This window comes from Tamandua tetradactyla, chromosome 5, assembly GCF_023851605.1.
Source record: "Tamandua tetradactyla isolate mTamTet1 chromosome 5, mTamTet1.pri, whole genome shotgun sequence".
Lineage (NCBI taxonomy): Eukaryota > Metazoa > Chordata > Mammalia > Pilosa > Myrmecophagidae > Tamandua > Tamandua tetradactyla.
The window spans coordinates 86,214,139-86,225,938 of NC_135331.1; positions in this window are offsets into that span (position 1 = coordinate 86,214,139).

Here is an 11,800-nt window from a genome sequence, read left to right on the forward strand (position 1 = left end):
TTAGATTTGCATTTCCTTAATAGGTGGGAAGTTGAGCATCTTTTCATGTGACTTTTGACCATTTGTGTCACCTCTTCTGAGAAGTGTCTATTAAGTCTTTTTCCCATTTTGTAATTGGGTTGGCTTTTACAACAATTACATTGGGTTGTAATTGTTGAGTTGAACATCTCTTTATATATTCTGGATACTAGACCTTTATCTGATATATCGTTTCCAAATATTGTATGCCATTATGGAGGCTGTCTTTTTACTTTCTTGATGAAGTTCTTTGATGTGCAAAAGTGTTAAGTTTTGAGGAGTTCCATTTATTTATTTATTTCTTCAATGCTTATGCTTTGGTGTAAGGTCTAGGAAACCATGTCCTATTATAAGATTTATAAGATATTTCCCTACATTTTCTTCTAACAGTTTTATGGCCTTTAGATTTAGGTCTTTGATGCATTTTTGAGTTAATTTTTATGTAGGGTGTGAGATATGGATCTTCTTTCATTCTTTTGCATATGGATATCCAGTTCTCTAGGCACCATTTGTTGAAGAATCTGTTCTGTCCGAGGTGAGTGGTTTTGACTGCCTTAACAAAAATCAATTGTCCATAGATGAGAGGGTCTATATCTGAACACTCTATTCGATTCCATTGATTAGTATATCTATCTTTATACCATTACCATGCTGTTTTGTCCACTGTAGCTTCATAATACGCCTTAAAGTCAGGTAATGTGAGACCTCCGACTTCATTTTTCTTTCTCAGGATACTTTTAGCTATTTGGGGCACACTTCCCTTCCAGATGAATTTGGTTATTGGTTTTTCTATTTCTGAAAAATAAGTTTTGGGATTTTAATTGGTATTGCATTGAATCTGTAAATCAAATTAGGGAGAATTGACATCTTAACTATATTTAGCCTTCCAATCCATGAACATTGTATGCCCTTCCATTTATTTAGGCCTTATGTGATTTCTTTTAATAATTTCTTATAGTTTGCTTTGTATAGGTCTTTTGTCTCTTTAGTTAAATTTATTCCTAAATATTTTATTTTTTTGACTGCAATTGCAAATGGAATTTTTTTGCAATTCCAGATTTTTCATTACTAGTGTATAGAAACATTACAGATTTTTGAGTGTTGATTTGGTAACCTGCCACATTGCTGTACTCATTTATTAGCTCTAGTAGTTTTTCTGTGGATTTTTCAGGGTTTTTGATATATAGTATAATATCATCTGGAAACAGTGAGAGTTTTACTTCTTCCTTTCCATTTTTTATGCCTTGTATTTCTTTTTCTTGTCTAACTGCTCTGGCTAGAACTTCCAACACAATGTTGAATAACAATAACTATAGTGGGCATCCTTGTCTTGTTCCTGATCTTCAGGGGAAGTTTTCAGTTTTTCCCCATTGAGGATGATGTTAGCTGTGGGCTTTTCATTTATTCCACTTATGTTGAGGAAGTTCCCTCTTATGCCTATCTTTTGAAGTGTTTTCAACAATAAAGGATGCTGAATTTTGTCAAATGCCTTTTCTGTATCAATTGAGGTGATCATGTGGTTTTTCTGCTTTGATTTGTTGATATGATGTATTACACTAACTGATTTTCTTATGTTGAACCATCCTTGCATACCTGGGATGAATCCTATTTGTTAGTGGTGTAAATTCTTTTAATATGCTGCTGGTTTTGATTTGCTAGAATTTTACTGAGGATTTTTGCATCTATATTCATTAGAGAGATTGGTCTGTAGTTTTCTTTTTTTGCATTATCTTTGTCTGGCTTTGGTATGAGGGTGATGTTGGCTTTGTAGAATGAATTAGGTAGATTTCCCTCCTCTTCAACTTTTTTGAAGGGTTTGAGCAGGATTGGTAATAATTCTTTCTTGAATGTTTGGTAGAATTCACATGTGAAGCCATCTGGTCCTGGATTTTTCTTTTTGGGGAACTTCTTAATGAATGATTCAGTTCAATTTCTTTACTTGTGATTGGTTTGTTGAGGTCATCTATTTCTTCTCAAGTCAATGTTGGTTGTTCATCCCTTTCTAGGAAGTTGTCCATGTCATCTATATTGTCGAGTTTATTAGCATAAAGTTGTTCATGGCATCCTCTCATTATTTCCTTTATTTCTGTGGGATCAGTGGTTATGTCTCCTCTTCCACTTCTGTTTTTGTTTATTTGCATCCTCTCCCTTCTTCTTTTTGTGAACCTCACTAAGGGTTCATCAATCTTGGACATCTTCTCCAACAGCCAACTTTTGATTTTGTTGATTTTCTCAATTGTTTTCACATTCTCAGTTTCATTTATTTCTGCTCTAATCTTCATTCCTTCTTTCCTTTTTCTTGTTTTGAGGTTAATTTACTGTTCTTTCTCTAGTTCTTCCAAGTGGACAGTTAAATCCTCGATTTTTGCTCTTTCTTCTTTTTTGATATAGGCGTTTAGGGCAATAAATTTCCCTCTAAGCACTGTCTTTGCTGCATCTCACAAATTTTGGCATGTTGAATTGTCATTTTCATTTGCCTCGAGATATTTACTGATTTCTCTTGTAATTTCTTCTTTGACCCATTGGCTGTTTATGATTGTGTTGTTGAGCCTCCATACATTTGTGAATTTTCTGGCACCCTGCCTGTTACTGATTTCCAACTTCACTCATTTATGATCTGAGAAAGTATTTTGTATGATTTCAATCTTTTTAAATTTATTGAGACTTGCTTTGAGACTTGCATATGGTCTATCCTTGAGAATGATCCATGAGCATTTGAGAAAAAGGTGTATCCTGCTGTTGTGGGGTGTAATGTTCTATACATGTCTGTTAAGTCTGGCTCACTTATTGTGTTATTCAAATTCTGTTTCTTTATGATCCTCTGTCTATATGTTCTGTCCATTGATGAGAGTGGGGAATTGAAGTCTCCAGCTATTATGGTAGATATGTCCATGTCTCCATTCAGTTTTTTTCAGTGTTTGCCTCATGTATTTTGGAGCATTCTGGCTTGGTGCATAACTATTTATGATTGTTATATCTTCTTGTTGAATTATTCCTTTTATTAATACATAATGTCCTTCATTGCCTCTTTTAACTGTTTTACATTTGAAGTCTAATTTGTTGATATTAGTATAGCTACTGCTGCTGTTTTCTGATTGTTATTTGCATAAAATATCTGTTCCCAACCTTTCACTTTAAACCTATCTTTACCCTTGGGTCTAAGAGGTGTTTCCAGTAGACAGCATATAGATGGATCCTGCTTATAATCCATTCTGCCAGTCCATGTCTTTTGATTGGGGAGTTTAACCCATTTATATTTAGTGTTATTACTGTATGGGCAGTAGTTTCTTCTCCCATTTTGCCTTTTGGATTTTATATGTCATATCTCATTTTTCTTCTTTTTACCTTTACTGATAGTCTTCATTTCTACATTCTTCTCCACACTTCTCTCTCCAGTCTTTTCATAACTGTCTCTAGTGTGCCCATTAATATTTTTTGCTGAGCCAGTACTTGGTCACAAATTCTCTCAGTGATTTTTTTTCTGAAAATGTTTTAATTTCCCCCTCATATTTGAAGGATAATTTTGGTAGATATAGAATTCTTGGTTGGCATTTTTTTTCTTTTAGTAATTTAAATATATCATCCCATTGTCTTCTTCTTTTTTTTTTTTTTTTTTTTTTGAGGGAGGAAGGGAAGGAAAGACAGAGAGAGAAGGAAGGAAGGATGGAAGGAAGGAAGAAAGGGAAACATCTTTAAACATTTTCTTGTTTTATTGTATTTTGTTTTGTTAGTTTGTTTTTTACATGGGCTGGGGCCGGGAATCGAACCGAGGTCCTCCGGCATGGCAGGCAAGCACTTTGCCCGCTGAGCCACTGCGGCCCGCCCCCATTGTCTTCTTGCCTCCATGGTTTCTGCTGAGAAATCTATGCATAGTCTTATTGGGTTTCCCTTGTGTTTGTGATGGATTGCTTTTCTCTTTCTGCTTTCAAGATTCTCAGTTTCTCTTTGACATCTGACATTCTGATTAGTAAGTGTCTTGGAGTACGTGTATTTGAATCTATTTTTTGGGGGGTATGCTGCACTTCAAGGATTTGTACTTTTAAGTCTTTCATAAGAGTTGGGAAATTTTCAGTGATATTTCCTCCATTAGTTTTCTCCTTCTTTTCCCTTCTCTTTTTCTTCTGGGACACCCACAACACGTATATTCATGTGCTTCATGTTGTTATTCAGTTCCCTGAGTCCCTGCTCATATTTTCCCATTCTTTTCCCTATATTTTCTTTTGCTTGTCAGATATCTGATGTCCCATCCTCCAGTTCACTAATCGTATCTTCCGAGTCTTGAAATCTAACACTCTAAGTTTCCATTGTTTTTTCATCTCTTCTACTATGCCTTTCATTCTCATAAATTCTGTGATTAGTTTTCTTCATATTTTTTATTTCTTCTTTTTGTTCATTCCTTGCCTTCTTTTTTTTTTTTTTTTTTTTTTTATAAGGAAAGACAGAGAGAAGGAAGGAAGGATAGAAGGAAGGAAGGAAGGAAGAAAGGGAAACATCTTTAAACATTTTCTTGTTTTTATTGTATTCTGTTTCTCCGTTTTTGTTACATGGGCTGGGGCCGGGAATCGAACCGAGGTCCTCCGGCATAGCAGGCAAGCACTTTGCCCGCTGAGCCACCGCGGCCCGCCCCCTTGCCTTCTTTATATCCTCCCTCAATTCGTTGATTTGATTTTTTTATTAATTAAAGAAAAAAAGAAATTAACACAACATTTAGAAATCATTCCATTCTACATATGCAATCAGTAATTCTTAACATCATCACATAGATGCATGATCCATTGATTTGATTTTTGATGAGGTTTTCCTTGTCTGTTCAAACATTCTGAACTAATTGTTTCAGCTCCTGTATCTCATTTGAATTGTTGGTTTGTTCCTTTGATTTGGCCTTATCTTCAATTTTCCTAGTGTGATTCATTATTTTTTGCTGGTGTCTAGGCATTTAATTACCTTAATTAGTTAATTCTGGAGGTTGTTTTCACTTCTTTTACCTAAGATTTTCTTACCAGATAATTTGTTGTCTATCTGTTCTTTGACATTCAGTTCAGCTTATTCTGGACCACTAGCTTAGGTTTTATTTAACAAAAGAGAATTTTTCAGTTCTTGTTTTCTTTTTTCTTGCCCTGCCTGTATGGTGCCTCCCCTCCCCTCAGGAGGGTCTACTTAGGTGTAGTGGACCCCAGCCAGAGATTCTAGACCGAACTCGCCTCCTGTCAGGAGAAAGAGTCACTTGTGCCAGTTTTCCCTGAAGGTGAGACCCAGAAGATTGAAAGATTTCCTATGAAGCCTCTGGTCTCTGCATTTTTCCTATCCTGCCCAGTGTGTGGTGTTTTTCTGCCTGTGGGTCTCACCAGCATAAGGTGATGTGGTACCTTTAACTTCAGCAGACTCTCCATTCTGGAGGTGTGTTTGAGACCTAGGAGAGATTGTAGGCTGGCTTTAATCATTTCAGATCTGGGGTCTGAATTCCTTGAGGGAGGGAATCCATCTGAGCTGGGCCCCACCCCTCTCCTGGGGAATACACAGGCTCCAAACAAGCTCTCAAACAAGCTTAATTCTGTCTATGCCTGGGGCAACTGGAGCCTGAGAAGCATGGCACCTGTACTCAAAGACAGTCAAGCCATAGAAACACAGCCACAAAAAAGAAGGAGAAAAACCCTTTACAGAGCAGGACCCCCATTCTTTGGGTTTGCCAATCAAGAGCTTAAGTTGTTATGTTGCTTTGTGTACCTTCAGATCCTATGTGCCCCCTCCTTTCCTTCAGGGCCCAGACCCTTTCAAGTATTATGTGCTATCTGATCCAAAAACCCTCTGTCTTTTTTTCTCTTTTCTTTTTCTGTCAGCCCTGGCCCCTCTGTGCCAGGGAAAACCTGGTAACCTCTGCTTTGACTGGAGGTTCAACTGTGTTGGGGGCCTATTTTTAGTAGTCAGAATTTGTTAATTAATTGCACAATTGGTGTTTGGTTGGGCTTAGCCCCTGCTGCTGGTAAAGTCCATTTCCTTTCCTCTCTGGGAAGCAGACTGTGGGGGAGGGATGCCGGCCACCATGCTTGGGGAACTCACGGTTCTGGGTTGGCTCGCAGCCAGTCAAGTTTGCTCAGACTGGGGTACGCTGTGTGTCTGGTCACTGGCATGGCCCCAGCATTTGTTCTGTACTGTTTCTGGCTATTTAGTAGCTGCTCTGGAGAAGGAACTAAATCCCACACCTCGCTAAGCCTGGGTATTAATTTTTGAACAGAAGGAGATGTGACACCACCCATTCCGTGTGGGTCTTGATTGGCTTATTGGAGTCCTTTAAAAGAGGAAGTATTTTGGAGAGAGACTCTTTTTAGAATGACAAGAGTGCCACAAAGCAGAGAGCCTATACCACCAGAGACCTTTGGGGATGAAGAAGGAATATATCCCCAGGGGAGCATCATAAAACAAGAAGCACAGAAAGAAAGTTTGTGGATGTTGCCATATTTGCCATATGCCATCCAGTTGAGAGAGAAAGTCTGAGCTTCATCAACCTTTCTTGAGTGAAGGTAATCTCTTGTTGATGACTTAATTTGGACATTTTTATAGGCTTGCTTTAACTGGGACCTTTTCATGGCCTTAGAACTGTAAACTAGCAAGTTATTAAATTCCCCTTTTTAAAAGCCTTTCTGTTTCTGATACATTGCATTCTGGCAGCTAGCAAACTAGAACAACAGGGTAGATGGATTATGTCTTTTGATCCATTCTGTCAGTCCGTATCTTTTAATTGGTGAGTTTAGTCCATTAACATTCAAAGTAGTTACTCTAAAAGTAGTTCTTCATCTCTGGGTCTCTTTGATTTTCATATTCATGTCTTTTATAAGGGATGGGAAGTTTTCTCCATTTATATCTTCAACTAACATTCCTAACCCTCTACTCTTCCCCTTCTGGGACACCAATGATTCTTATATCTGTGTGCCTCTTGTTGTCCATCATTTCCCTAAGATCCAGTTGGATTTTTTCCATCTCCTTCCCATTTCTTCTTTTGTGTGCTTTAGTTCTATTGTTCTATTTTCTAGCTCAATTATTCTTCCTTCTGCTTCTTCAAATCTGCTATTGTGTCTCCAGTATATTTTTAATTTTGTCTACTGTATCTTTCATTTCTGTGAGAGCTGCCATTTTTCTATTTAACCTCACAAATTCTTCTTTAGGCTCTTTCAGTGTCTTCCTGATATCATTTATTTCTTTATAAATATCCTCTAGAAATTGTTCCATATTCTGTGTCCCCTCTGGAATTTTGATTTGGGTCATTTGGCTGGGCCATTTCTGCTTGAATACTCATGTGCTTTATGATTTCCTGTTGTGTTGGGGCATGTGATTATCTTGATATGGTTATTTTGTAAGTTGGTTTGTTTTACTGTTCTAAAGTTTTGCATTTACATGGTTTGCTGAATGTCTCCTTTTGAACTTTGTTATTCTCCACCAAATCAAGGTCAGGGTGTCATGAAGGAGATACAACTCAACTTAAGGGTCTATTAGAAGCTAGGCAAGGGTGCATGGGTATTCCAGTGGCAGAATGGCTGTCCACCAAGTGGGAGATCCAGGCTCAAATCCTAGCTGTGTTTGGCAAGTAGATGGGGTGCTCAAGTATCCTCCTTCCTCAACCTCATACATTCTGGCCAAAGAGACTCAAGATCGGCCTGCTCAGCAGGGAGTATGCTCAACCAGGTCTCTGCCAGTGGGACTGGGGAGTTGACCATAATGTGGGGAATCAGCTGATCAGCTAATCTACAGTACTGGTGGGCCTGCCGGATATTGTGATTGCAGGCCAGCTGTTCCCGCACCTGACTGTGTTACACTCTCCACATGCAAATTAAATGAAGTTGGACCCAAATTTAACCCTGTGCAAAAATTAATTCCAAATGGATCAAAGATCTAAATATAAGAACTAAAATTATAACATTCTTAGAAGGAAACAGGTGTAAATGTTTTATATGACACCAAGAGCACAAGAACCCCCCCAAAAGTAGGTCAGTTGAACTTCATCAATTTAATTTTTTGTGAGTCAAAGTACACCACCATCAAAAGTGAAAAGACAATACACAACATATAGGAAAAATATTTGTGACTCAATTTTCTGGTAAGTTCATGGTATTGAGGATATATAAAGAACTGCTACAACTCAACAATAAAAAGAAAAGTAATCCAGTTGAACATAGGCAAAGGATAGAGGTAGTTCTCCAAAGGAGATTGACCTTTCTACAAAGGAGACAAGCAATAAGCATGAAAATTTGCTCAACTTCCTTCATCTATATGGAAATGCAAATCAAAGCCACAATAAAATACCACTTAATCCCTTCAAGTTAGCTATTATTAAAAAAAAAAACACTAGCAATCACAATGATGTGGAGGAATTGGACTGTCTTACATTGCTGAGTGGAGTGTAGAATGGTGTAGCTGCAGAAGAAACCAAGTTGGCAGTTCCTCAAAGAGTTAAACAGAGTTACCATATGAACTGACAGTTCTCTCCTAGCTATATATATATACACAGGAGAATTGAAAATATATACTCACACAAAACTCATGTGCAAATGTTCACTGCACAACTTTGGATGATAGCCTAAAAGTGAAAACAACCTAATGTTCTTCAAATCATGAATGGGTAAGCAAAATGTAGTATATCCATATGACAGAATATTATTTAGCCCTAAATAGGAACAAAATTCTGATACATGCTATAACATGGATGAATCTTCAAAACATTATGCTAAGTGAAGTGAGTTCATATTGTATCGTGTGGTTCCATTCATATGATATATACAGGGTGGCAATTCCATAGAGACAGAAAATTGATTAGAATTTGCCAGGGGATGGAGGGAATAGGAAATTGGGAATGGCTGCTAACAGGTATGAGGTTTCTTTTCAGGGTGATGGAAATTTCCTGGAATTAGATAAGAGGTTGGTTTTGCTAAACATTGTGAATACACTAAAAACCATTAAAACACCTTAAAATGACAAATTTTATGTTATGTGAACCTCAAAAATGATAACTGCCAAAAAATTAGGCTATAGAAGACTTGCTTAAAATCAATAAAAACTAATTCTATAATCCACCTACCTACCTACCTACTTATTTTCTTCCCTCCCTCCCTGTTAAATTATAATAAATTTAAAAGATATTATAAAGAAGAAAATATCTTTCTTTCCTTCTTATTTCAAAGAATTAGGCCATAAAATAAGTCTCAACAGAATGAAAGACTTTATTTCATACAGAATCCTATAATTTCAATGCAATAAAGAAATTAGATATTGACAAAAGTATCCCCACCAGACAATTCATGTAGAAGCTTGCAAAAATAGCTCCTTCTTCACAATTCAAGGTTGTCAGCAGGAAATGACATAATATTTAGAAGTACATAATAATGAAAGGAATACATATAAATGCATTAAAATTTAAAGTCATAAATGTGTGTATTAGATTAATCCTATCTTTAATAAGTTAATGAGAGAAAAAATGGAGATGATCTACAGAACTTTAGATCTGTGGTTGAGAAAACAAATCTCTGGCACTGACGATTAAGATAAAAGAGAGACATCACAAAGGAGATTATGGAAAAAAGGGGAATAACAGCTAGCTGGTGTACCCTATATGCAATACTGACAAATAGTGAAAGATACAGAAAATCTTGAAGAAGTTGTATGTTCTGGGAAATTATTACACATCAGGAAAATAGGAGGTTTTTAGACTCCTTCATGCTCCCTGTGCATCAAATGCACCCACTGTGAAGATGATTCTTTCTACTTTAGAAAGTCCAATAAACCTTCAGTGCATTCAGCTTTATGGGTGGTTTCATTTATTTTCTTTAAAATTTTCCATTACTTATGTAAACTTGTTTTCAAAGCTCAACTGATATATATTGCTACCTGTAAAGGTGGTTGATGAATCATATTAGTATAAATGCAGTATAATTTTTGCTATTGGGGAACATTTATTTTCATTCAATAGTTTTCAATTAGTGGCAGGACATCCAGGGATGAATTAAAGTCATGAAGTGAGGTCCAGTTGTGCTGTGCACGTGGCTCCCTATTCTGACCCATTGGTTTATTCATGGACCAGTATCACAGTCCTAATGACAGGGAGTCTATAAAATATTTTCATTTTTCTTGGGCCTAGACACCCACTCCTCAATATGCTCTCCATTTTCAAGGATTTTCTGATTATTCTTAGTTATTTTCTCACGTAACCTTTACCATCAACTTATCTAATGAGTAAAAAAAATTTGGACTTGAGGGGGCAAGAAGACAGTTTAATGAAGTGTGAAATTTCATTCATCCTCCAGAGCAGCCAGTAAATAGCCATGGATGGTACAGAACAACTGCTGGGGAAACATCAGTGAACAGACAAACTCCATACACTAGTCTAGACCACGTGGAACAGCCGAGACCCCAGACAGAACTGTAAGTCCCCCAAGCCACAGAATCTGGTGCCCCTCCCCCACAGACCCAGCAGGATGGTTCCCTGAGGGGAAAGGAAACAGACTTTACTAGCAGCAAGGGCTTAGCTCAACCAAACTCTAATTGTAGAATTAACAAAGTCTGACCACTGAAAATAGGCCATCAGCACAGATAAACCTGGAATAAGCATACAGGTACGAGGAGTTTTTGCCCCAGCAGAGATGGGGAAGGGCTGACAGAAAAAAAAGAGGCTTTTTGAGTTGGACAGCACAAAATATTGGTAAAGTGCTGAACCCCAAGGAGAGGGGGCACATGGAGACTGGAGATATACAAAGCTAAATACTAACTTAAGCTCTTGACTGACAAACCCCAAGGAGCACAGGTCTGGTTCTGAAAAGCATTTTTTTTTAACTCCTTAATACTCATTAGATAGAACTGGAAGCACCCTCTGGTTTCCAGCACTTCACTAAGCTTGTCTGAGAGGCAGAGTAACTAGTTAGGTGGAAGGAGTTATTTCTCTAAAGGTGGTATCTCTCCCAAGAGAAAGGTGGGGTCCAGCTCAAGTAGAATCCCTCTTTCAAGGAATTAAGGCCTGAGGGGCTAGAAAATTGAAGCGGTGAAAGCCATCCTATAACCACACTTTGTCTCAACCACACCCCTGGCAGGGAAAATCTGCTGAAGTTAAAGGTACCACATCACCTTACACTGGTGGGAAGCCATAGGCAGACAAGTGGCACATGTTGGGCAGGATAGGAAAAGCACAAAGTCTAGAAAAAACTGGGTCTCACCCTCAGGGCAAACTGATGCTTCCTACACTTTCCTCCTGAAATGTGGCCCTGTAAGGTTGGGGAAATTCTGACTGGGGTCTACAATATCTGAGGAGACCCTCCTCAAAAAAAAAGGCTCCACATAGGCAGAGCAAGAAACAGAAACACAAGAACTGAAAATTTCTGAATGGTTAAACAGAACCTATGCTAGAGGTCTAGAATAAGTTGAACTGAATGTCAAAGAACAGATACAGCAAAGCCATCCAGCAAGAAAATCCAAAGTAAAAGAGTGAAAACAATCTCCAGAATAAATTAATGAAGGAAATCAAATGCCTAGATGCCAGCAAAAAAAATGAGTTGTACTTCAGAAATGGAAGATATGGCCCAGTTTAAGGAACAAAGCAACACTTCAAATGAGATACAGAAGTTGAAACAAGTAATTCAAGATATTTGAAGAGACATGGAAAATCTCATCAAAAATCAAATCAACAAGTCAAGGGAGGATATAAAGAAGACTTAGGTGAACAAAAAGAAAAACTCAAAAGTTTGGAAAATCAAATCACAAAGCTTATGGGAATGAAAGGAACAATAGAAGAGATAACAACAACAAT